The sequence below is a fragment of the Xyrauchen texanus genome, chromosome 1, assembly GCF_025860055.1.
Source record: "Xyrauchen texanus isolate HMW12.3.18 chromosome 1, RBS_HiC_50CHRs, whole genome shotgun sequence".
Lineage (NCBI taxonomy): Eukaryota > Metazoa > Chordata > Actinopteri > Cypriniformes > Catostomidae > Xyrauchen > Xyrauchen texanus.
In genome coordinates this window covers 2,907,086-2,932,543 of record NC_068276.1, presented here as the reverse complement: position 1 = coordinate 2,932,543, position 25,458 = coordinate 2,907,086, and the positions used below count along the sequence as shown (strand labels likewise).

Genomic DNA, 25,458 nt, shown 5'->3' with positions numbered 1-25,458 from the left:
GGAGCACACCTGACCTCTTCTTGAAGCTGGTTCCAGCTGTGGGTGCCATAATAGTTAAATGCTTTCTCACCTTGTTTTAAGTGAATCCTCTGTATGTCTAACTGACTTGATCCTTATGATCTGAGAGGTCTGTTTCAACAAGCATACCTGCAATGTATTTAGGTTATAAGCTATTGAGCGATTTATAAACGAGTAATAGTTTATGGCTCTACATCAGCACTGCTGTGACACTGCAGTTACGAGTGCTGTGGTAATCACAGTAGTGCTGATGTAGGGTCATATTGCCATATTGCGAGTGTGATATTGCTTATATACAACAGTTCAATGAACAAGTAAATAAAAAAAAAATGAGGAAAAACTGAGTATGGTCATAAAAACACATTTGTGCATGAAACTACTTTCTTAAGAGACGGATCAGAATCTGCTGTTGCTGGTTCAAAACAAATGATGTGTACAAGCCTCCATTTGTAATTCAAAAATGTCACTTCAGAAATATTATCACGGCCTGTTATTGGATAAACAAGGATGTGTAAGGAAGGACGTATTGCCCCAAGTGAACGAGTTCAAGTACCTCGGGGTCTTGTTCACGAGTAAGGGGACAATGGAGCGGGAGGTTGGCCGGAGAATTGGGGCAGCGGGGGGCGGTATTGCACTCGCTCTATCACAACGTTGTCATAAAAGAGAGCTGAGCCGGAAGGCAAAGCTCTCGAGCTACCGGTCAATTTTCGTTACTACCCTCACCTATGGTCATGAAGGCTGGGCCACGACCGAAAGAACTAGGTTGCGAGAACAAGCTATCTGAAATGGGTTTCATCAGAAAGGTGGCGAGAAAGAGAGAGAGTGAGAAAGAGATGGAGCATGTGTGATCACCTGTTGCCACACCCAAGTAAAGAGATGCTGTCAGCTTTCTGAAGATCAGCTTTCTCAGAGGAAATATAGTGTCCAAGCGGGGGTAATTCTCCCTATTTCGTAGTAGCCTGTGTGCAAGAGTCATTCACAAAAGAAACCGCAATGTCCTTTTAAACAGTGTGCCTAATCCAATGTAGAAAGTCCGGTAAGTCCTTGCTTTAATAGTGTAGTAGTGATACAAGCAATCACGAAGAGCTGCTTTATGTACAAACTGACGTGGATTCACTTCACGTCACCTATATTGCTCATATTACACACAAAAATTATCTTTGGTCACCACCTGCTGGTTAACATATGTAATGTCAAAAAAACAATACATGTAAAAAAAAAGACATTCCACTGCTCTTAACAGTCTTGCACTGCTCTTACACTTTAGTTTAGAACGGCACGAACACGAGTGGAGTGATACACACACAGTGAAGCGTCAAACCATCAGTGCTCATGGAACATCTCTCATCCAATCAGATTCGAGGACCGGAACTAACTGTTGTATATTACTTTATAATCAAGTGTAAAGACCTGAGGAGTAATGTGCTCAGAAGTTTTTGGTTCGAGTGAGAATACTGAGAGCAGCATTCTGAATGAGCTGCAGGTGTCTAATGGTCTTTTTGGGAAGGCCAGTGAGTAGTCCACTGCAGTAGTGAATGCATGGACAAGTTTCTCTAAGTCTCGACTAGATACAGAACATCTAATTCTGGCTATATTTTTCAGATGATAGTAGGCTGATTTAGTTATTGCTTTGATGTGACTACTGAAACTAAGGTCTGACTCCAAAATGACACCAAGTTTCCTGATTTGATTTTTTGTCTTTAGACCCCTGGAGTGAAGGTATATGTTCACCTTTGTTGCCAAATACAATGACCTCTGTCTTGTCTTTGTTTAACTGAAGGACGTTTCGGCACATCCAACTGTTAATTTCATCAATGCATTGGCACAGAGCGTCTATGGGGCTGTAGTCATTTGCTGATAGGGCTTGATAGATCTGGGTGTTGTATGTAATTTGGTTCTTTTTCATAATTTGGCCTAATGGGAGCATATACAGTTTGAACAGGAGCGATGCAAGAATTGAGCCTTGTGGGATTCCACTCAGATTCATAGTTGCCTATGTTCACATAGTAGCCCCCTCCCTTCTAGATATGACCTGAACCAGCTGAGGACTGTCCCAGAGAGCCCAACCCCAGTTTTCCAGTCTGTCTAGGAGAACGTTGTGGTCAACAGTGTCAAAGGCAGCACTGAGATCTGATAATACCAGTGCTGATATTTTGCCTGAATCAGTGTTTAGCCAAATATCATTAAGTATCTTTATGAGCACCGTCTCTGTGCTATGATGCGGTCAGAAACCAGACTGGAAATTGTCTAAGTAGCCATTCGAAATTAAGAATGTGTTCAGCTGATTGAAAACAACCTTTTCAATGATTTTGCCTATGAAAGGAAAATGTGAAATTGGTCAGTAGTTGTTCAGTATTGAGTTATCTAGATTGTTCTTTTTAAGAACTGGCTTGACAACTGCAGTTTTCAGGGACTTCAGAAATGTGCCTGAAAGGAGTGACACATTTATTATTTCTAAAAGATCTTTTTCCAGACAGTTAAGCACATTTATGAATAAATTATGTGCGGGAGTGTCAAGACAGCAGGTTGAAGTTTTAATATCCTGCGCTCCTTCTTCCATGGTTTTGCCATACATTTCCTCAAAATCAGACATCGTGACTAATTTCTGAAGGGTTGTGGTGGGGCTGTCTGACCTCAGTGCAACATGAGGTCGAGCTGATCGCCATTCTATTAACTTCTTCATGAAAAAAGATGCAAACTCGTTGCATATTCTGTCAGACAGCATTTCACAGGGAACCTGTGTTTGGGGGTTTGTTAGTCTCTCTACAGCAGCAGAAAGAGTGCGGGTGTTGTTTATATTGCTGTTCATAATGTTTCAGAAAAAGGTCTGTCTTGCTGTGCCTAGTTCCACATTGAAAGCATGAAGGCTGTCTTTACAGATATTATAATGGACTTCAAGTTGTGTTTTTTCCACCACATTCATTCTGCTTTCCTGCATTTTCTTTTCATGTTTTTCACAGCTGTTGTGTTTCTCCAAGGTGCTTTATGCCTGCCATTGATTGTCCGGACCATTACAGGAGCAACGCCATCAATAGCATTTTGAACTTTTGAGTTAAAGTTATTGAGGAGATCATCAACACAGACTTCGGATATACTCGGTTTCAAAGATATAACCTTGATACATTGCACACTAGTGTTCTCATTTTTGTACCCTATTTTAGGCAGAGACAGATCTAACTTCAGTGGCAGAAGAAATCAATATTTCAAAGAAAATACAGAAATGGTCAGATAGTGCATTGTTTTTAATAATAACGGACACAATATTCAGATGCTTTCTAATGAGCAGATCAAGAGTGTGTCCATGATTGCGTTTGGGTTCCTCTACATGTCGAGTCAGATCAAAAATGTTTAAAACTGTTGTGGGTTCTTTGGCAGTGTTGTGTTCAGGATTATCTATATGAATGTTGAAATCTCCAGCAATAACATAACAGTCTAATTCAGAGGAAGTTGCTGATAACAGTTCTGTAAAATCATTCATGATTAAAATCAGTATTTTGGAGGCCTATAAATAATTATAAACGGAATGCGTGGAGCACATTTAAGTTCAATACTTAGATTTTCAAAGGTCAAGTAATCACCAAGTGACGCTTGCATTGAATGACATCTTTAAACATCACAGCTAATCCTCCACTTCTGCTAACAGCTCTACAGACACTCATAGAAGTCATGTTTGAAGGGCTCATTCATTAAGGACTGTTGCACTCCAGCTGTTATCTAACCAAGTCTTATTTAGACACATAAAGTCCAGGTTGTTTGTGGTGATGAGGTCACTGACTAGAAAAGACTTGTTCTTAAGTGAGCGGATGTTTAAATGTGATGACTTGACTGTATCTGTTTTTGGCCTCACAGTTGGGTTTACGTCTAATATGCAACAGATTAGATTGGTTTGTCATTGGTATTGAGAGAGTCAGTCTTCCTATCACTTAACATAACACATATTGAAAAATCTACTGGCACAGAGGGTTCCTGCTTGTTCTGTAAACATTTGTTAGTGTTGCTGCTACCGTAGCGGGGACCCAACACACATCAATTACAGCTGTTATCAGTTGTTTGTTGTTCACCGAGAGCAGAAGAAGGACGACATGTACCCTTGCATTGTGGCAGTGGCCGCAGAGCTCTCTCAGAGGGTGGGTGAGCTGGGCCTGCAGGTTTTGGTGGTAGAGGGGTCCGCCGCTTTTTGGTTGGTATCTGGGGGCTTGCAGCATTGGAGTAGGAAAGCTTTCCACCAGCACACACTAGTTCCTTCTTTTTCTCAGAGAAGCTCAGAAGTGGGGATGTTGACGAGAGTAAGAAGGTGTGTGGTGACAGAAACTGTGACTCTGGTGTTTTTGGAGGCTGACAGGGCACTGAAGAGTACTGAAAAATCATACTCAAGTAGAAGTACTGTTCATTCCCAAAATATGTAGTGTGAGTAGAGTAAAAGTAACTGTCCTAAAAACTACTCAATTAAGAGTAAAAGAGTAGCTCATTTAAAAGTACTCATGAGTAGTGAGTATTGCTCTATGCCCCATTATAATGAACACTGTATGCCGACTTTTAAAATACATCACTTATCTGTGATAAAAACTACATGAATCTGATTCCAAAAAATAAAAGGGAGACATAACAGAAATGTAAAAAGTTATTTTCAATACACTGATCACCATTTTAAATCATAATGTATGAAACAATTACATTAAAATCAATTTATATAATAATAAATAATACATTTTTTACTCTAAATTCTCCTCCCTGCTCAGTCAATCTCCACTTTAACTTTCACTTTCTTCTTCTTGTGTTTTTGGTGATTCACATTCTTCCTGCATATCACCACCTACTTAGAAACAGAAAGAGTTAGAACAATGTTTACTAAAATATATATATATATATATATTGGGGTGGCTGTGGCTCAGTTGGTAGAGTGGGTCGGCCACTAATCGCAGGGTTGGTGGTTTGAATCCCGGCCCACACGACTCCACATGCCGAAGTGTCCTTGGGCAAGACACTGAACCCCAAGTTGCTCCCAGTGGCAGGCTAGCACCTTACATTCAGCTCTGCTGCCATTGGTGTATGAATGCGTGCGTGCGTGTGCGTGCGTGTGCGTGCGTGTGCGTGCGTGCGTGCGTGTGTGTGAATGGGTGAATGAGACGCAGTGTAAATTGCTTTGAATACCGCTAAGGCTTAAAAAGGTGCTATATAAGTACAAACCGTTTACCAAATATATATTGTCAAAATGATCAATAAATGAGGCTATTTTAGTTCCAAAGTTCCATAAAGAAATCCTGTTCTAATTACTGGAAACCAACTTAATAAAAAAATCTAATCTAGTGAAAATGTATTCATGATGAGAGATTTATATACAATTTAATGGGCTGGGAAAACCACAAGTGTGACTTTTTAACTTAATAAAACAGTAAAATAATAATAATAATAATGATAATAATAATAATATTTTCTGGTTAAACATTAAAACAAATTATTGGGATAAACCAGACAGAAAATTGTGTGTATGGTATGTAATATAGTAAATAATTACGCTAGTATTACAATAGTATAATAATAATAAAAAACACGTATTTTAACACAAAGAGTTGCATTAGCTCAGATCATTTAGGCCTATTGTCGGTAAATTCCAAAAACAGAAATAAAATTGCTAGATTACTAGAAATCAAGTTTAAAAAGATATAATGCCATTTTTAGTGATAATATATGGAATTTGAGAGACAATAATCATAAACCCTTTAAATGGGTCACTCATTTGGACCCAGGAACACAGAGTGGTAGCCAATGAGGAACACAGCACAAGGGGAAAAAATTTAACGCATTATGCTACTTTATTAAAATGAAAAAGTATTTAGATTACAGCAACTAATTACTTTGTAATAGGTTTACACTCAAACATATGATGTAACAGAGGTGATGCATAATCTGTGGACAGAATTTAATGTCATTCATCATGTGATTATTAAGCTGGGGAGCATTTGGCTACATCACTGCTACTCTCCTGCTTAACTTCAATGCTCAACTATAACAGTCAAAATGAACAGTGTCCATTCCAAAATGTGACCGGCTTCTGCTATTTTGTTTGTGTCTTTCAGGGAAATTGTGAGGAGTTTTATTCTTTCAGTTCCTCTGGCCGGAAACAGCGCAGATGACGAGACTTGCATGAATGGTAAGACTGAAGAACAATTGCACCTGCGACTCTAAATGTCTTTAACACAATTCATTTACTGCAGCCAAAAGCAGGTATATAGAGTTGAACATGACAGCACTGTGAGGAAAGACACGTTAACTTTCTGAAAGTCAGGAAGACTTTGACATGTAAAGACTGGAGTGTGTAATTGATGGTAATGTATGCGTGAATCCTCTTTAAACGAGCAGAAGGGATTCACATTGGGTTTTGAAGTCTTTCAGTTGAGCCGAGATCATTTTAATGTGTTTCTGTGCTTGAATTCAAACTAATGCTGCGGGCCGAACAGTCTGTTTGTGAGATCATGAAAGTGGGCCCCATCAGTGTCAAAACTGTCTTAATATAAAAGTCCATAGATCCACTGTGACAAGATGAGTGGTTTATTCATTTTTTTAGAAAACTCACATTGTTCTACAAATGTATTCTGGACCATCATGTGGGGCCCGCCGTCGGGCACAAGGCAACCCGATATATTGCCAAAAACACTGTGTGTGCCGGCCCTGCAAATCATGTGACTATCCACAGAACTAGTGGTCTTATGCCATACAATAAATGTAAGATCTTTGTACAGCAGTTGTCAACTGGTTTTGTGCTTCAGGACCCAGATTTTACATTGGACATTAAGTGGTGACCCAACATTACTTCTCAAAGAATGTAATGTGAGTAGAGTAAAAGTACCTGTCCTAAAAACTACTCAATGAGTAAAAGAGTTGCTCATTTAAAAGTACACAAGTAGTGAGTATTGCGTTTAGTATTGCAAACGTGATTGGCCCTTATAATAAACACTGTATAATAGTGGTCGACCGAAATGGGCTTTTTAATGGCCGATATCCAAAGTGCAGGGTGGCCGATATTTCGATACAATGCCAATATATCACACAATTTAATATAGTAAATAAACATATAAATGTAAAATTGCTAAAAATATAATAAAGTCTTATTTAGAGTTTCACCCAAAAATTTTACTTTGTACAAAAGAATCTAAACAATTATATTGTATTTTAAATGGTAGATCGCAGTTTCTTCAGATTTCTGTGTAGTCATCAAATGTTTTAGATTTATTTGCACATGAAGATATTGTTAATTTATTAGGAAGATGGTAATAACAGTACCCACAGTAGTTCAGCAACCATGAATGGCAAGTCTGCGTTAGCGATCGCATTTACTAAAAAAATGATGGCTAAAACCAATTATACATACAGTACATAGCGAATAATACATTTACTTATAGCACACGTGTAGCGCTTTTTCTTTGAAGATGCACCAGAGATTATATTGCAGAGATAGGCCACATGTATTAAAATGAATGGGAAAAATGAGAACGCCCAACTGCAGCAAACGGTCAACGGATGTAGAAAGGAAGTCCCACCGTACAGGTAAAAGAGCCAATCACCATTTAGATACAGACATCGCCTGTCAATCAACTCGAGAACGCAAATTGTGTTTTTTTTTTGGTGAAATATGAGGCAAAGAATCACAATTTATGATACCAGTGTTGTCAGATTTTACTGCTGATTTGAAATATGTTCTTTCATCGTAATCTTAACCAACCATTCTGGAGATTTCGATCTTTCCCCATTCAATTAGATAGAACCTACACTGGCATGACAGGAAATAACCTCCCGAGAGCGTCTTAAAAATGGCCGACAGTGGACTGAATTGCTAGACAGACTTTGGGTGCGTTTCCAGCTCATGCCTCAATCTACTGAGAGTTTATATGGCCTGGATCACCTGCTTGGATTGTGACAACTGACCATCATGATTTGTGAATCAGAAGAATATTTGATCCTGATACTGAAGAAAATACTGGATTTTAGTGAGGTTCGTGAATTATATCTGTTTAAACGAGATATGTGCATATTTGCAGACGGTATATAATAGAAGTTTTATTGATATTTGTCTTTTTATCATTAGACAAGACAGTTAAAGTTACAGGGAACTAAACCTAACACAAACCCTAACCCTAACACAACCTCTAAACCAAACCCAACCCCTAAATTTAACACAACCCCTAACCCAAAACAACCTTTAAACCCAACATAACCCCTAAACCTAACACATCCCCTAAACCTAACACAACCCTTAAACCCAACACAACCTCTAAACCAAACCCAACCCCTAAACCTAACACAACCCCTAACCCAACACAACCCCTAACCCAACACAACCCCTAACCCTAACACAACCCTTAAACCCAACATAACCCCTAAACCTAACACAACCCCTAGGCCCAGCACAGCCCTAAGCCCAGCATAGCCCTAAGCCTAGCACAGCCCTAGGCCCAGCACAGCTCTTAGACCCAACACAGCCCCTAGGCCTAGCACAGCCCCTAGGCCCAGCATAGCCCCTAGGCCTAGCACAGCCCCTAGGCCCAGCACATCCCTAGGCCCAGCACAGGCCCTAGCCCTAGCAAGGCCCTAAAGCTAGCACAGCCCCTAAGCCCAGGCACAGCCCCTAGGCCAGGCACTGGCCCTAGGCCTAGCATGGCCCTAGGCCTAGCACAGCCCCTAGGCCCAGCACGCCCTCTAGGCCTAGCACAGCCCTAGGCCCAGCACAGGCCCTAGGCCTAGCAAGGCCACTAAGGCTAGCACAGCCCCTAGGCCCAGCACAGCCCCTAGGCCTAGCATGGCCCTAGGCCTGGCATGATCCCTAGGCCTAGCACAGCCCCTAGGCCCAGCACAGGCCCTAGGCCTAGCACAGCCCCTAGGCCTAGCACTGGCCCTAGGCCTAGCACAGCCCCTAGGCCTAGCACAGCCCCTGGACCCAGCATGGCCCTAGGCCTAGCACAGCCCTAGGCCCAGCACAGCCCTTAGGCCCAGCATGGCCCTAGGCCTAGCACAGCCCCTAGGCCCAGGCACAGCCCCTAGGCCCAGCACAGCCCTAGGCCTAGCATAGCCCCTAGGCCTAGCACAGCCCCTAGGCCCAGCACGCCCTCTAGGCCTAGCACAGCCCTAGGCCCAGCACAGGCCCTAGGCCTAACAAGGCCCTAAGGCCTAGCACAGCCCCTAGGCCCAGGCACGGCCCTAGGCCTGGCACAGCCCTAGGCCCAGCACAGCCCTAGGCCCAGCACAGCCACTAGGCCTGGCACAGCCCTAGGCCTAGCACAGGCCCTAGGCCAGGCCTGGCCCTAGGCCCAGCACAGCCTCTAGGCCCAGCACAGCCCCTAGGCCTAGCACAGGCCCTAGGCCAGGCACTGGCCCTAGGCCCAGCACAGGCCCTAGGCCCAGGCACAGCCCTAGGCCTAGCACAGCCTCTAGGCCCAGCACGGCCCTAGGCCTGGCACAGCCCCTAGGCCCAGCATGGCCCTAGGCCTGGCACGGCCCTAGGCCCAGCACGTCCCTAGGCCCAGCACAGGCCCTAGGCCTAGCACAGGCCCTAGGCCTAGCACGGCCCTAGGCCTAGGCACAGCCCTAGGCCCAGGCCTGGCCCTAGGCCTAGCACGGCCCTAGGCCCAGCACGGCCCTAGGCCTAGCACAGCCCTAGGCCCAGCACTAGGCCTAGCTAGGCCCTAGGCCTAGCACAGCCCTAGGCCCAGGCACTGGCCCTAGGCCTAGCACAGCCCTAGGCCTAGCACTGGCCCCTAGGCCTAGCACGGCCCTAGGCCTAGCACGGCCCTAGGCCTAGCACAGGCCCTAGGCCTAGCATGGCCCTAGGCCTAGCACAGCCCTAGGCCTAGCACGGCCCTAGGCCTAGCACTGGCCCCTAGGCCTGGCACAGGCCCTAGGCCCAGCACAGCCCCTAGGCCTAGCACGGCCCTAGGCCCAGCACAGCCCTAGGCCCAGCACAGGCCCTAGGCCCAGGCACGCCCCTAGGCCTGGCATGGCCCTAGGCCTGGCACGGCCCTAGGCCCAGCACGGCCCTAGGCCTAGCACAGCCCTAGGCCCAGGCACTGGCCCTAGGCCTGGCACGGCCCTAGGCCTAGCACGGCCCTAGGCCTGGCACAGCCCTAGGCCCAGCACGGCCCTAGGCCCAGCACAGGCCCTAGGCCTAGCACAGGCCCTAGGCCTAGCACGGCCCTAGGCCTAGCACAGCCCCTAGGCCCAGCACGGCCCTAGGCCTGGCACGGCCCTAGGCCTGGCACGGCCCTAGGCCTAGCACAGCCCTAGGCCCAGCACGGCCCTAGGCCTGGCATGGCCCTAGGCCTAGCACAGCCCCTAGGCCTGGCACAGCCCTAGGCCCAGCACAGCCCTAGGCCTAGCACGGCCCTAGGCCTAGCACGGCCCCTAGGCCCAGCACAGCCCTAGGCCTGGCACAGCCCTAGGCCTGGCACAGGCCCTAGGCCTAGCACAGCCCTAGGCCTAGCACAGCCCTAGGCCCAGCACGGCCCTAGGCCCAGCACAGGCCCTAGGCCAGGCCTGGCCCTAGGCCCAGCACAGCCCTAGGCCCAGCACTGGCCCTAGGCCTAGCACGGCCCTAGGCCTAGCACAGCCCTAGGCCTAGCATGGCCCTAGGCCTGGCACGGCCCTAGGCCTGGCACGGCCCTAGGCCTGGCACAGCCCTAGGCCTGGCACGGCCCTAGGCCCAGCACAGCCCCTAGGCCTAGCACAGGCCCTAGGCCTAGCACGGCCCCTAGGCCCAGCACAGCCCTAGGCCTAGCACAGCCCTAGGCCTAGCACAGCCCCTAGGCCTAGCACAGCCCCTAGGCCCAGCACAGCCCTAGGCCTAGCACAGGCCCTAGGCCTAGCACAGCCCTAGGCCTAGCACAGCCCCTAGGCCCAGCACAGCCCTAGGCCTGGCACAGCCCCTAGGCCTAGCACAGCCCCTAGGCCTAGCACAGCCCCTAGGCCCAGCACAGCCCTAGGCCTGGCCCTAGGCCTAGCAGCCCTAGGCCTAGCACAGCCCTAGGCCTAGCACAGCCCCTAGGCCTAGCACGGCCCCTAGGCCCAGCACAGCCCCTAGGCCTAGCACAGCCCTAGGCCTAGCACGGCCCTAGGCCTAGCACGGCCCTAGGCCTAGCACAGCCCTAGGCCTAGCACGGCCCTAGGCCCAGCACAGCCCCTGAGCCTAGCACAGCCCCTAGGCCTAGCACAGCCCCTAGGCCTAGCACAGCCCCTAGGCCTAGCACAGCCCTAGGCCTAGCACAGCCCCTAGGCCCAGCACGGCCCTAGGCCTAGCACAGGCCCTAGGCCTAGCACAGCCCTAGGCCTGGCACAGCCCCTAGGCCCAGCACAGGCCCTAGGCCTAGCACAGCCCCTAGGCCTAGCATGGCCCTAGGCCTAGCACAGCCCTAGGCCCAGCACAGGCCCTAGGCCTAGCACAGCCCCTAGGCCCAGCACAGCCCCTAGGCCTAGCACTGGCCCTAGGCCTAGCACAGCCCTAGGCCTAGCACAGCCCTAGGCCTAGCACAGCCCCTAGGCCCAGCACAGCCCCTAGGCCTAGCACAGCCCCTAGGCCCAGCACAGCCCTAGGCCCAGCACGGCCCTAGGCCTAGCACAGCCCTAGGCCTAGCACAGCCCCTAGGCCCAGCACGGCCCTAGGCCTGGCACAGCCCTAGGCCTAGCACAGCCCCTAGGCCCAGCACAGCCCTAGGCCCAGCACAGCCCCTAGGCCTAGCACAGCCCTAGGCCTAGCACAGCCCCTAGGCCTAGCACAGCCCTAGGCCTAGCACAGCCCTAGGCCCAGCACTGGCCCTAGGCCTAGCACAGCCCTAGGCCTAGCACTGGCCCTAGGCCCAGCACAGCCCCTAGGCCTAGCACAGCCCTAGGCCTAGCACAGCCCCTAGGCCTAGCACAGCCTCTAGGCCCAGCACAGCCCTAGGCCTAGCACAGCCCTAGGCCTGGCACAGGCCCTAGGCCCAGCACAGCCCCTAGGCCCAGCACAGCCCTAGGCCTAGCACAGCCCTAGGCCTAGCACAGCCCTAGGCCTAGCACAGGCCCTAGGCCCAGCACAGCCCTAGGCCTAGCACAGCCCTAGGCCCAGCACGGCCCCTAGGCCTAGCACAGCCCTAGGCCTAGCACAGCCCCTAGGCCCAGCACTGGCCCCTAGGCCTAGCACAGGCCCTAGGCCTAGCACAGCCCCTAGGCCCAGCACAGGCCCTAGGCCTAGCACAGCCCCTAGGCCTAGCACAGGCCCTAGGCCCAGCACAGCCCTAGGCCCAGCACAGCCCTAGGCCTAGAGCCCTAGGCACAGGCCCTAGGCCTAGCACAGCCCTAGGCCTAGCACTGGCCCTAGGCCCAGCACAGCCCTAGGCCCAGCACAGGCCCTAGGCCTAGCACAGGCCCTAGGCCCAGGCACTGGCCCTAGAGCCCAGCACAGCCCTAGGCCTAGCACAGCCCCTAGGCCCAGCACAGGCCCTAGGCCTAGCACAGCCCTAGGCCCAGCACAGCCCCTAGGCCTAGCACAGCCCCTAGGCCTGGCACGGCCTCTAGGCCTAGCACAGGCCCTAGGCCTAGCACAGCCCTAGGCCCAGCACAGCCCTAGGCCTAGCACGGCCCTAGGCCTAGCACAGCCCTAGGCCTGGCACAGCCCTAGGCCTAGCACTGGCCCCTAGGCCCAGCACAGCTCCTAGAGCCTAGCACAGCCCTAGGCCTAGCACAGGCCCCTAGGCCTAGCACAGGCCCTAGGCCTAGCACGGCCCTAGGCCTAGGCACAGCCCTAGGCCCAGCACAGGCCCTAGGCCTGGCACCTAGGCCCAGCACAGCCCTAGGCCTAGCACGGCCCCTAGGCCTAGCACAGCCCCTAGGCCCAGCACAGCCCCTAGGCCTAGCACAGCCCTAGGCCCAGCACAGCCCCTAGGCCTAGCACAGCCCTAGGCCCAGCACGGCCCTAGGCCTAGCACAGCCCTAGGCCTAGCACTGGCCCTAGGCCCAGCACAGCCCTAGGCCCAGCACAGCCCTAGGCCTAGCATGGCCCTAGGCCCAGCACAGCCCTAGGCCTGGCACAGCCCTAGGCCCAGCACAGCCCTAGGCCTAGCACAGCCCCTAGGCCTAGCACAGCCCCTAGGCCTAGCACAGGCCCTAGGCCTAGCACAGCCCCTAGGCCCAGCACAGCCCCTAGGCCTAGCACAGCCCCTAGGCCCAGCACAGCCCCTAGGCCTAGCACAGCCCTAGGCCTAGCACAGCCCTAGGCCTAGCACGGCCCTAGGCCTAGCACAGCCCTAGGCCCAGCACAGCCCTAGGCCCAGCACAGCCCCTAGGCCCAGCCTGGCCCTAGGCCCAGCACGGCCCTAGGCCTAGCACAGCCCTAGGCCCAGCACGGCCCCTAGGCCCAGCACAGGCCCTAGGCCTAGCACAGGCCCTAGGCCTAGCACGGCCCTAGGCCCAGCACAGCCCCTAGGCCCAGCACAGCCCCTAGGCCCAGCACAGCCCTAGGCCTAGCACAGCCCCTAGGCCCAGCACAGCCCTAGGCCTAGCACAGCCCTAGGCCCAGCACGGCCCTAGGCCCAGCACAGCCCTAGGCCTAGCACAGCCCCTAGGCCTAGCACAGCCCTAGGCCCAGCACAGCCCTAGGCCCAGCACAGGCCCTAGGCCTAGCACAGCCCTAGGCCCAGCACGGCCCTAGGCCTGGCACAGCCCTAGGCCTAGCACAGCCCTAGGCCTAGCATGGCCCTAGGCCTGGCACAGCCCTAGGCCTAGCACAGCCCTAGGCCTAGCACGGCCCTAGGCCTAGCACAGCCCTAGGCCCAGCACAGCCCCTAGGCCTAGCACGGCCCTAGGCCCAGCACAGCCCTAGGCCTAGCACAGCCCTAGGCCCAGCACAGCCCTAGGCCTAGCACAGCCCTAGGCCCAGCACTGGCCCTAGGCCCAGCACAGCCCTAGGCCCAGCACGGCCCTAGGCCCAGCACAGCCCTAGGCCCAGCACAGCCCTAGGCCTAGCACGGCCCTAGGCCTAGCACAGCCCCTAGGCCCAGCACAGCCCCTAGGCCCAGCACAGCCCCTAGGCCCAGCACGGCCCCTAGGCCTAGCACAGCCCTAGGCCTAGCACGGCCCTAGGCCTAGCACGGCCCCTAGGCCCAGCACAGCCCTAGGCCTAGCACAGCCCCTAGGCCCAGCACGGCCCTAGGCCTAGCACAGCCCCTAGGCCCAGCACAGGCCCTAGGCCCTAGCACAGCCCCTAGGCCTAGCACGGCCCTAGGCCTAGCATGGCCCCTAGGCCTAGCACAGGCCCTAGGCCCAGCACAGCCCCTAGGCCTAGCACAGCCCTAGGCCCAGCACGGCCCCTAGGCCTAGCCTGACCCTAGGCCTAGCACAGCCCTAGGCCCAGCATGGCCCTAGGCCCAGCACAGCCCTAGGCCTGGCACGGCCCTAGGCCCAGCACAGGCCCTAGGCCTAGCACAGGCCCTAGGCCCTAGCACAGCCCTAGGCCTAGCACGGCCTGGCCCTAGGCCCAGCACAGCCCCTAGGCCCTAGCACGGCCCTAGGCCCAGCACAGCCCTAGGCCTAGCACAGCCCCTAGGCCCAGCACAGCCCTAGGCCTAGCACAGCCCTAGGCCTAGCACAGCCCCTAGGCCTAGCACAGCCCTAGGCCCAGCACAGCCCCTAGGCCTAGCACAGCCCCTAGGCCTAGCACAGCCCTAGGCCTAGCACAGCCCCTAGGCCCTAGCACAGCCCCTAGGCCTGAGCACAGGCCCTAGGCCCAGCACTAGCCCCTAGGCCTAGCACAGCCCTAGGCCCAGCACAGCCCTAGGCCCAGCACAGCCCCTAAGGCCCAGCACAGCCCTAGGCCCAGCACAGCCCTAGGCCCAGCACAGCCCTAGAGCCCAGCACAGCCCCTAGGCCCAGCACAGCCCCTAGGCCCAGCACAGCCCCTAAGCCCAGCACAGCCCTAAGCCCAGCACAGCCCCTAAGCCCAGCACAGCCCCTAAGCCCAACACAGCCCCTAAGGCCCAGCACAGCCCCTAGGCCCAGCACAGCCCCTAAGCCCAGCACGGCCTCTAAACCCAGCACAACCCCTAAACCCAACACAACCCCTAAACCCAACACAACCCTAAACCCAACACAACCCCTAAACCCAACACAGCCCCTAAACCTAACACAACCCCTAAACCCAACACAACCTCTAAACCTAACACAACCCCTAAACCTAACACAACCCTAAACCCAACACAACCCCTAAGCCCAACACAACCCCTAAACCTAACACAAACCCTAAACCCAACACAACCCCTAAGCCCAACACAACCCCTAAACCTAACACATCCCCTAAACACAAACCCCTAAACCTAACACAACCTCTAAACCCAACACAACCTCTAGGTTAATATTTTAGGTTACAAACTGGTAATTACAAGGGTATTAAGCTATAAATGTGGTTTATGAAGACATTTCTAGTGTCCCCATAATTAAAATACCTTAAAACACATATTAAACAATGCTTTCCTGAAAATCTTAACATGCAGAAAGCCTACTGGCTGTGAGCTTAGACACAGCCTCTAGAGCCCAAACACACCCCCTAAACTCAACACAACCCCTAAACCCGACACAACCCCTAAACCTAACATAACCCCTAACCCTAACACAACCCCTAAACACAACACACCCCCTAAACCCAACACAACCCTAAACCCAACACAACCCCTAAACCCAACACAACCCCTAAACCCAACACATCCCCTAAACCCAACACAGCCCCTAAACCCAACACAGCCCCTAAACCCAACACAACCCCTAAACCCAACACAGCCCCTAAACCCAACACAGCCCCTAAACCCAACACAACCCCTAAACCCAACACAGCCCCTAAACCCAACACAACCCCTAAACCCAACACATCCCCTAAACCCAACACAACCCCTGAACCCAACACAGCCCCTAAACCCAACACAACCTCTAAACCCAACACAACCCCTAAACCCAACACAACCCCTAAACCCAACCCATCCACTAAACCCAACACACCCCCTAAACCCAACACAACCCCTAAACCCAACACATCCCCTAAACCTAACACATCCCTAAACCCAACACAAACCCTAAACCCAACACATCCCCTAAACCCAACACAGCCCCTAAACCTAACACAGCCCCTAAACCTAACACAACCCCTAAACCCAACACAACCCCTAAACCCAACACAACCCCTAAACCTAACACAACCTCTAAACCCAACACACCCCTAAACCCAACACAACCAGTAAACTTTCTGCATTTTAAAATTTTCAATAAAACATTGTTTAATATGTATTTTAAGATATTTTAATTATGGGGACACTAGAAATGTCTTCATAAACCACATTTATAGCTTAATACCCTTGTAATTACCAGTTTGTAACCTAAAATATTTCTTGTAAACCACATAAACATGCCCACACACACATTAGCCGCTTGTCTGTCAAACAGTGCGCGGCTACAGAAGCGAGGAAATAAAGTAAAACTTTTAGTTTTTATATAGATCAACCAGTGTTTGTCTTGTTATTACAATTTATGTAATGAACACCCCTGGTCTAGATGTAGGACATAGGCTAAATATTTTATGTTTTTATCCATCTAAATATCAAGATTGTTTTTATCCCCCAGCCCTATACCCTAGCTAACATTGTATAAATCTCTCACAGCAGCCCAATAATCTGATTGATAAATATATAATTTACAGGCATTATAGATAAAGAAAATCTGATAGGCAGAAATATGAAATATAGCTCAGCAGAATTAATGCTGATATATAGATTGGCTTGAGCAAACTGAACTCACAAACTAGCCTTCACTGCAAAAAGCACTTTCAGGTGCGGCTGTGGATGTTCAGGTGTTGAACTGCTGACTGAGGTGTCCTCCACATCCATGATGATTAATTACAGTTTTTGTGCCAGCCAGGTCTACTGCTGCCATTCAAGTTTTGCATTCGTGATTTGATTTGATGGTCACAAGACTCTCCGTAGACAAACATTGATGGATGAAAATAAAATCAGGACAGGGAAGTAGTGAACACAGACAGAGAGAAAATAGCACAGTAAATGTACAGTTACAGCCCTCAAGTTCTTCAGTAAATGTAAAGTATACCATTTTTATTTGTATAATATTATAATATTGTACAACTATTTTCCTGGGAAAAACAACATATTACAGTAACAAGAGTATTTTTAATTTGTTACTTTACACCCCGATTATGTTTATATATATATATATATATATATATATATATATATATATATATATATATATATATATATAGGTATGCATATGCACCAATATGGAATTTCAGGGCCAATACGATAACGATAATTCACAGCTCATTGTGGCTGATACTGTTAACCAATATATTTTACTTTTTAAGTTTCCATTTTTAATAATTTAACCTGAAACTGCGTTTAAATTAAATTAAATTCAAACTAATTATTTTAAAAGCTTGGAATTTAGTGTCAGCGTTAGATAAAAGTTAAATACGGTTTATTTTACAAATAAATCAAAAACAAACTCAATGTTCTCTGAGGGGCAAAAGCAAGTAGCCTGGATGGGCTGGCAAGGGCAGTCTCAAAATCCATGTGCTTAAGCCAAATAACTGGAAACAACAGACAACTTGCTAGGGAAATATCCACAAACACTCCACAGGAATTTCCACAACAAACTGGCACAAGACTTTGAAAGAGATTAAATAAGGAAGGAACTGAGGAGGGTAATGAGAAGAGGCAGGTGAAGATGATAAACTAATAACAAGGCAAACAAGGGGTCATAGTTAAACTTAAGACAGCACAGGCATGAGTGCACATGGCAATGAGAAAACACTAGTGTCAGGATCCAGCCGTAAAAACTATTTTAAAAAAGTCCAAACGAAATGGCAGGATACTGACACTAGATACACAAGACAGCCATACACAGAAAGACAGGTGACAGGATCCTGACACAACAAAAACTCAACGAGAGAGTCAGGATCCGGATATTTGAACTTGCTGCTATTTAAGATTTGGTGAACGTAACATGAATCAGAAATCTGCCTATTGCAGATATATGCTGATTGAAAGAGGAATAAATTACAGTACACTTGCTGTAACTGAGTGTTTACAGTAATCCTGATTATTCATTCACAGAGAGAAAATGAAGAACTTCTAACAGCAGTAATAATGCATTAAACCAAAATGAGGCAATAAACAGCTTGTAACGAACATTAAACAACAAAACACACAATGCAAACCCTAATCTCTTTTTATGGGGTATGAGTGGGAATTATGAACATGCACGTCTAATTCACAGACACTTACATTGATCAGCCACAACATTAAAACCTGACAGGTGAAGTGAATAACATTGATTGTCTTATTACAATGGCACATGTCAAGGGATGGGATATATTAGGCAGCAAGTGAATGGGCAAGCGTAAGGATCTGAGCAACTTTGACAAGGGCCAAATTGTGATGGTTAGATGACTAGGTCAGAGTATCTCCAAAACGGCAGGTCTTGTGGGGTGTTCCCGCTATGCAGTGGTAAGTACCTACCAAAAGTGGTTTAAGGAAGGACAAGCGGTGAACCGGCGACAGGGTCATCTGTGCCCAAGGCTCACTGATGCACGTGGGGGGCGAAGGCTAGCCCGTCTGGTCTGATCCCACAGAAGCACAAATTGAACTGAAAAACATAATGCTGGCTATGATAGAAATGTGTCAGAACACACAGTGCATCGCAGCTTGCTGCATATGGGGCTGCAAAGCAGCAGACCGATCAGAGTGCCCATGCTGACCCCTGTCCACCACCAAAAGCGCCTACAATTGGCACGTGAGCATCAGAACTGGACCAAGGAGCAATGGAAGAAAGTGGCCTGCTCCTGTTTTCTTTTAGATCATGTGGACGGCCGGGTGTGTGTAGAGTACTTTGGGAAGAGATGTCAGCAGGATGCACTGTGGGAAGAATTGCTCTGGGCAATGTTCTGCTGGGAAACCTTGGGTCCTGGTATTCATGTTACTTTGATGCATACCACCAACCTAAAGATTGTTGCAGACCAGGTACACCTCTTCATGTCAACGGTATTACCTGATGGCGGTGGCCTCATTCAGCAGGATAATGCGCCCTGCCACACTGCAAAAATTGTTCAGGAATGGTTTGAGGAACATGATGAAGAGTTCAAAGTGTTGACTTGACCTCTAAATTCCCCAGATCTCTATCCCATTGAGCATCTATGGGATGTACTGGACCAACAAGTCCGATCCATGGATCCCCCACCTCGCAACTTACAAGACTTAAAGTATCTGCTGCTAACGTCTTGTGCCAGATCCCACAGGACACCTTCAGAGGTGGAGTCCATGCCTCGATGGGTCAGAACTGTTTTGGTGTCATGAGGGGAACCTACACTAAATGTTGTGGCTAAATACACACACTCGTTTATTTAAAAAGTTACAAAATAATGTACATTTTAACCCATTAAATGAAATGCTTTCCAGTTTTTATACAATTAAACAGTCAGTTTTAAAATAGAAAAACAAAGAAAGAAATGAGCGGGATTATAATTGTGTGTGTCTCTGTAGGTGCGGTCCGATTTGGAGTATACAGCAAGTTTTTGGTTCAGGTTTCCAGATGGAACCTGCGTGATGAGCTGGAGGCTGCTGAGTGTAAGTGACTGAACACACACACACACACACACACACACAGATTCATATTTACACTCACAGATGTGCTGAAACAAAAGAAAACCTGCAAAATATAGCCACAAGTGGCAATTATTGGGTTCCAAGCACATATGGAGTGACAAATTAATGAAATTTGATAGAAAACATTCTGTGGATATCATCAACACAGTTGTTTTGGTGTTGTTTGTGTAACCCTAACCTTAATTGCCTTACATTAGCACAAAAAGTTTTTCTTATGTTTTATTGCCACTAGCATCACAAATTGATGACATTTTTCATGTTATCTGAAAATGGTCTACTGTCCATATGTATTAAGATGGGTTATGTTTGGATTCTGCACTCACAAGATACAGGCCCATTAGTAGTAATAGGACACACCCCAAAAACATATTGGTTTACACTGGCGGCCAAATGTTTGGAATAATGTAAAGATTTAGCTGGTTCAGAAGGACATTGGTACTTTAATTCACCAAAGTGGCATCCAACATCACAAAGTATAATCAGGACATTACTGATGTAAAAAACAGCACATCACTATTTGGAAAAAAGTCAAATATTTTTCAAATAGTGATTGTGCTCTTGGTGGTGAATTGAAGTACAATTTCCTTCCAAAACACCTGAATCTTTACAATATTCCAAACTTTTGGCTGCCAATATATATATATATATACATACACTGTATATAGTGTAAAAATGCTTGTTATAGTGCCACCTAGAGTCAGATGGGTGTGTTTGTGTGCACCTGAGTAGCAGTGGGGATTTGGGACCATACTGCCAAGTTTCGTATATCTCTAGGACTTACGGCCCTTGGACCCCTAAACAAAACATCTTTTCACTTATGCTTGTGTTTAAAGTCAATGGAAGAGGTATTAGGGAGGCCAGCAGGGGGTGCTCACGCTGTGGACTGTGTGGGTAATAAAGCTAGTAAAAGGCACGTCATTCAGACGATTTCTGTGATCATTAGAAATCCCAGGGCAGTTCTCCTAAAGGGTAGGGGTGTAACCCCAGTGTCCTGGCCAAATTCCCCTCCATTGGCCCTTATCAATCTTGGCCTCGTAATATATAATTATAAATATAAAATCCCCATCCATTAACTGACTCTATAATTCTACTCTCTCTTCTCCATCAATAGCTGGTGTGAGTGAAGTTGTCAGAAAAGCGCTATATAAATGTAACATTGATTCAACAACAGCTGTTTTTGACTCAAATTATAATATGATTTTTTGGTGAATCCCTTAAATTATTGTTCTGTGTGTGTGCAGAATACAGAAACATATGATGTTTGATGTAGAGGTAACCATAGCTCAGTTGAATCTGTTTGGACTTGCTGTCATTTTTTATGAAACTGATAATAGCGATGCACCACCATAAAGAGAGATGGAGTGTTTTGATTATGTTCGTTTAACAGCGGAATCTCTCTGGAACGTAAACATACTGTCTCAAACTTCTAAAAGCTTCACTGCATTAAATCTAATCAAATCCCTTTATTGTCACTCAACCATATACACAAGTGCAACATAGCAGAATGACAATTACAATAAACATCTGATTTACATATAACACAATATACACCTAATAATATACAGTATACACAAAATAAGAAGACTGTATACACTTTTATTTGTGTTGCACTTTTCACAACAATAGTTTCAAAGCAGTTTAACAGAAAATCATGCATTAACTAAAAATGAAACTGTAATATATATAAAGTCTTAGTCATAATTGAGTAGTTTGATTAAATATAATCGTACATTTTGTACATGTTGATTAATGGAGAAAAATAACCTTGGGAGAAACCAGACTCACTGTGGGGGCCAGTTCCCCTCTGACTAACCCCACCCTAACCCTAAACCAGACTCACTGTGGGGGCCAGTTCCCCTCTGACTAACCCCACCCTAACCCTAAACCAGACTCACTGTGGGGGCCACTTCCCTCTGACTAACCCCACCCTAACCCTAAACCAGACTCACTGTGGGGGCCAGTTCCCCTCTGACTAACCCCACCCTAACCCTAAACCAGACTCACTGTGGGGACCAGTTCCCCTCTGACTAACCCCACCCTAACCCTAAACCAGACTCACTGTGGGGGCCAGTTCCCCTCTGACTAACCCCACCCTAAATCTAAACCAGAATCACTTTGGGGGCCAGTTCCCCTCTGACTAACATCATGAATATAACGCCAATATTAGTTATTTATGTGTGTTAAGAATGGTTGCTGAGATGAGATAGGAGACATAGAATCTATTTGCAGGCTTTAATAAAAAATTATCACAGTTGAAAATAACAATGGAGAACTCAAAACAACAACAAACAAGAACTGACAAAAGAATGAAAAACTAAAGGGTATTTACACAAACAAGAACTAATGAGGGAATGGAAAACAGGTGAGAGAAATGAGGAACAGATGGCAGTGATGAGGGCAGTGCATACTGGGTAATGTAGTCCGGGGGAAGCACGTCAAAATAAGAGTCCTAGGAAACACGAGGGAGACAGACTGTAACAATGTGCAGTGCAAGTCATGGTTTAAAATATTAAACAAAGTAAGTGTTAACGGCCAGTATTTAAACTAAGATTTTGTATGAACTGTAAGATTAATGACTAATGTCTTTGAAGTCCATCCTGGATTAACTGCAGAAGTTCACATAGATGCATTAACCTTTGTTAGTTGGCTGGTGAAGACTTAATTGATAATCCATGTATTCCATTTCAAGAGTGTAGTCCATCAATAGGCAAACGTGATGCAGGCCTCTGCCAATGAGGTGCAATGCAGTTCAAGCGGCTGGTCATTCGGTGGGGTCCAAGGTTCAGGCAGTGGCATATGAAGTATATACGATGTCTTACAGTTGAAGTTGGCATCAGTTTACCCACAAGTCCAGCGTAAAAGACTGAAGTGATGTCTGGCTAGCACCAGCTGTAGTTTGTCGTCATCACTCAGCGACACATAGCAGTGGAGTCGGACACCAAGCAGGAATGGAGCTGGATCTGGCTGGCTCTGGTGACATTGGGATATGAATCCTGAGGTTGAGACATGGAAACAAATATAATTTATTAGCGTAGATGCCATTCAATTTATTGCAGTGTTATAGATATGAATGATGTTTCTGGTTCCAGCAGACCTAACTAAAGCAGCCTAATTGTGAGTTGGTGGATAAATTAGGTGGATGCCTGGCTTAAAAGATGTGTCTTTAGTCAAGACTTAAACTGAGTGAATGTGTGCATTCCGAACTGTGTTTAGGAGCCAAATATGAAAACGATCTTCCTCATTTTTTGGAATTTGATATTCTAGGAACTATTAACAAGCCAGAATTTTGTGATCATAATGAACGTGATGGAATATGGTATGGTAGAAGGTCACTTAAGTACTGCGTTAGACCATTCAATCTTTGTATGTAGTTAACAGAATTTTTTAATTAATACAAAATTTAACAGGTAACCAATGTAACGATGATAAAATGGGGCTAATGTGATCATATTTCTTGGTTCTCGTTAGCACTCTGGCAGCTGCATATTGAACCAATTGAAGTTTATTTATTGAACTTGCTGGACATCCTCCCAGTAATGCATTACAATAATCTAGTCTTTAGGTCATGAATGCATGAATTAGTTCCCCGTCTGTCGCTCACTTCAACGTTGTGTTGAAGAAGCTACACTAGGGGTCTCTCTTGAGAGCCTCGCACATCTCTGAACTTGAGAAAAGGCCAATGAGATCTTGGCAGACAGAATTTGCATGACCCGCCCATGGACATATGAGGTAAATGAGTCTGTCCATTCAGATTTTTCCTTCATAGCCTGTCCATCACAAGACTGTTCACTTCATCTCTGCAAGAGCGTATGCTGTTGGATCTACGGTGCATATCAGCAGCTTTCTTCTTCTCTGCACAGCAGTGCAGCTTTGCCACTGGGCGCTTCGACAGCACTGTTAAAAGAGAAAATTTTCATTTAAAAAGTTTATTTCTCTAAAATAGCAAAACACAGCGGCATTGAACGTCCTTTACAGGACGCGCCTTTATAAAGATGCCCTTCCGCCCCTATGTAGTTCCTGGATGCGGTCAATTTCTCTCCGCTCTAGACAGTAACAGGCGCTGCCTCATGTGTCTGTGCCGTGATCACATAGAGGCAGCATTTGTGGATGGTTCGTGTTCTCATTGAGAGAATCTTACCATGGCAACGTTGCGGTCGCGACTTTTTTCCAGGCACTTTGGGGATGGCAGTGGGCTCGGTTTCGCCGGGTACATCCCCAAGAACCACCCGCCCCCCTGACACGCTGGTTGAATTCAGCCCGGGCTCGGGGTGACAGCGGCTCGCCTCACGGCCAGTCTGATTATCCCCTTGAGCCCCCCGAGCTGGATGATGAGCTGCATCGAAGAGTGGTCCGGCATCTGATGCGGAAGACTCGATTGGGCTGCCACCCTCGGGTCGGCACGCCCAGTCTGAGGCTGATGCCCATATGGCCGACATGCTTGCCTGGGCTACCCTACTCTGTCCACCCCACAGCCTTCACAGATGGATGATCAGTTCCTCGGGTCTGGCTGCCGCTCACAGCCACCCCAACCGGTTCCTTTTTCTCAGAGGTGCATGATGAGCTGATGAGGTCATGGAGGGTACCTTTTACTGCCTGCAACCGACCTCCTCGCTCATCCTCTCTCACTACACTCTATCGTCCTCATAACAGTGTAAACTTATTCCACGATTCCTGAAAATATCCCCCAGGGGAAGCATGTATAAGGAGAAAATCAGAGGCCCTAAAACTGATCCCTGAGGCACTCTATACTTAACTTTTGTTTGATTTGACAATTCCTCATTTACATAGACAAAGTGGTAGCGGTCTGATAAATAGGACCTAAACCATGCTAATGCAACTCCACTAATGCCAACATAACTCTCTGTCCTATTCAAGAGAATGTTGTGATCTGTCATGTCAAAGGCAGCACTAAGATCTAAAAGCACTAGAAGAGAAATGCAGCTGCGATCATATAATAAGAGCAAGTCATTTGTAACTCTTATAAGTGCAGTCTCTGTACTGTAGCGAGGAGTTCATAATATTAAGAAGATGTTCTGAATTCCCTACGTCTTTTAAGAGCTTAGTTGGTATTGGATCTAATATAAATTTTGTGGCTTTTGATATTTTGATAAGTTTTGTAAGCTCTTCATGTCCTATGACAGCGAAGGACTGAAGATACTCATGAGGAAAATTATTCTGAGGTGCTGTGACAGTTGATTGCATAGTTCCAATTTAATTATTTCAGTAAAAACATTTATGAAGTCATTACTATTGTGCTGTGACAGAATATCTGGTTCTGTTAAGGCTGTATTCCTAACCAATTTAGGCACATTACTGAATAAACACCTAGGATTGTTGTGGCTATTTTCTATGAGTTTGCTCAAATATGATGACCTGATTTTAGTGCCTGTCTGTATCTACATGAAACCATGAAATACCTCTGTGGCAGGACGGAGGGCAGGGCCGGGTCGTGATCATACACACCCGGTCCCGTATTAGGCTAATCAAGCCTCCAAGGTATAAAGGTCGACTGCAGGGTGTCGTGCGGGAGAGAGAGATCGTTAGTGGACATGTCCGTCATGTGTGTGTTTATGTCTTCTTTTTAAGTTTATCATTAAAACTATTATTTATATTGAAAAGCCGGTTCTCGCCTCCTCCTTGCCCATCCTTTAACTGTGTTACAACCTCTAATTTTGTATTCTTCCACTTGTGCTCCATTTTCCAAGCTGCTCTCTTGAGAGCATGAGTGTTATCGTTGTACCATGGTGTGGGACTTTTTTCTTGA

General features: G+C 47.7%; 1 protein-coding gene across 8 annotated transcripts in view; it reads left to right on the top strand.

The window, feature by feature from the left end:
- The window catches only part of LOC127647831 (receptor-type tyrosine-protein phosphatase delta-like), a 534,579-nt gene that overhangs the window by 181,349 nt on the left and 327,772 nt on the right, over nt 1–25,458 (top strand). For all 8 annotated transcript variants that reach the window (XM_052132317.1, XM_052132365.1, XM_052132326.1 and 5 more), the window contains exons 4-5: nt 6,096–6,169; nt 19,572–19,655. The gene's annotated coding sequence lies outside the window, so the exon portion shown is untranslated. The remainder of the gene's footprint in view (nt 1–6,095; nt 6,170–19,571; nt 19,656–25,458) is intronic.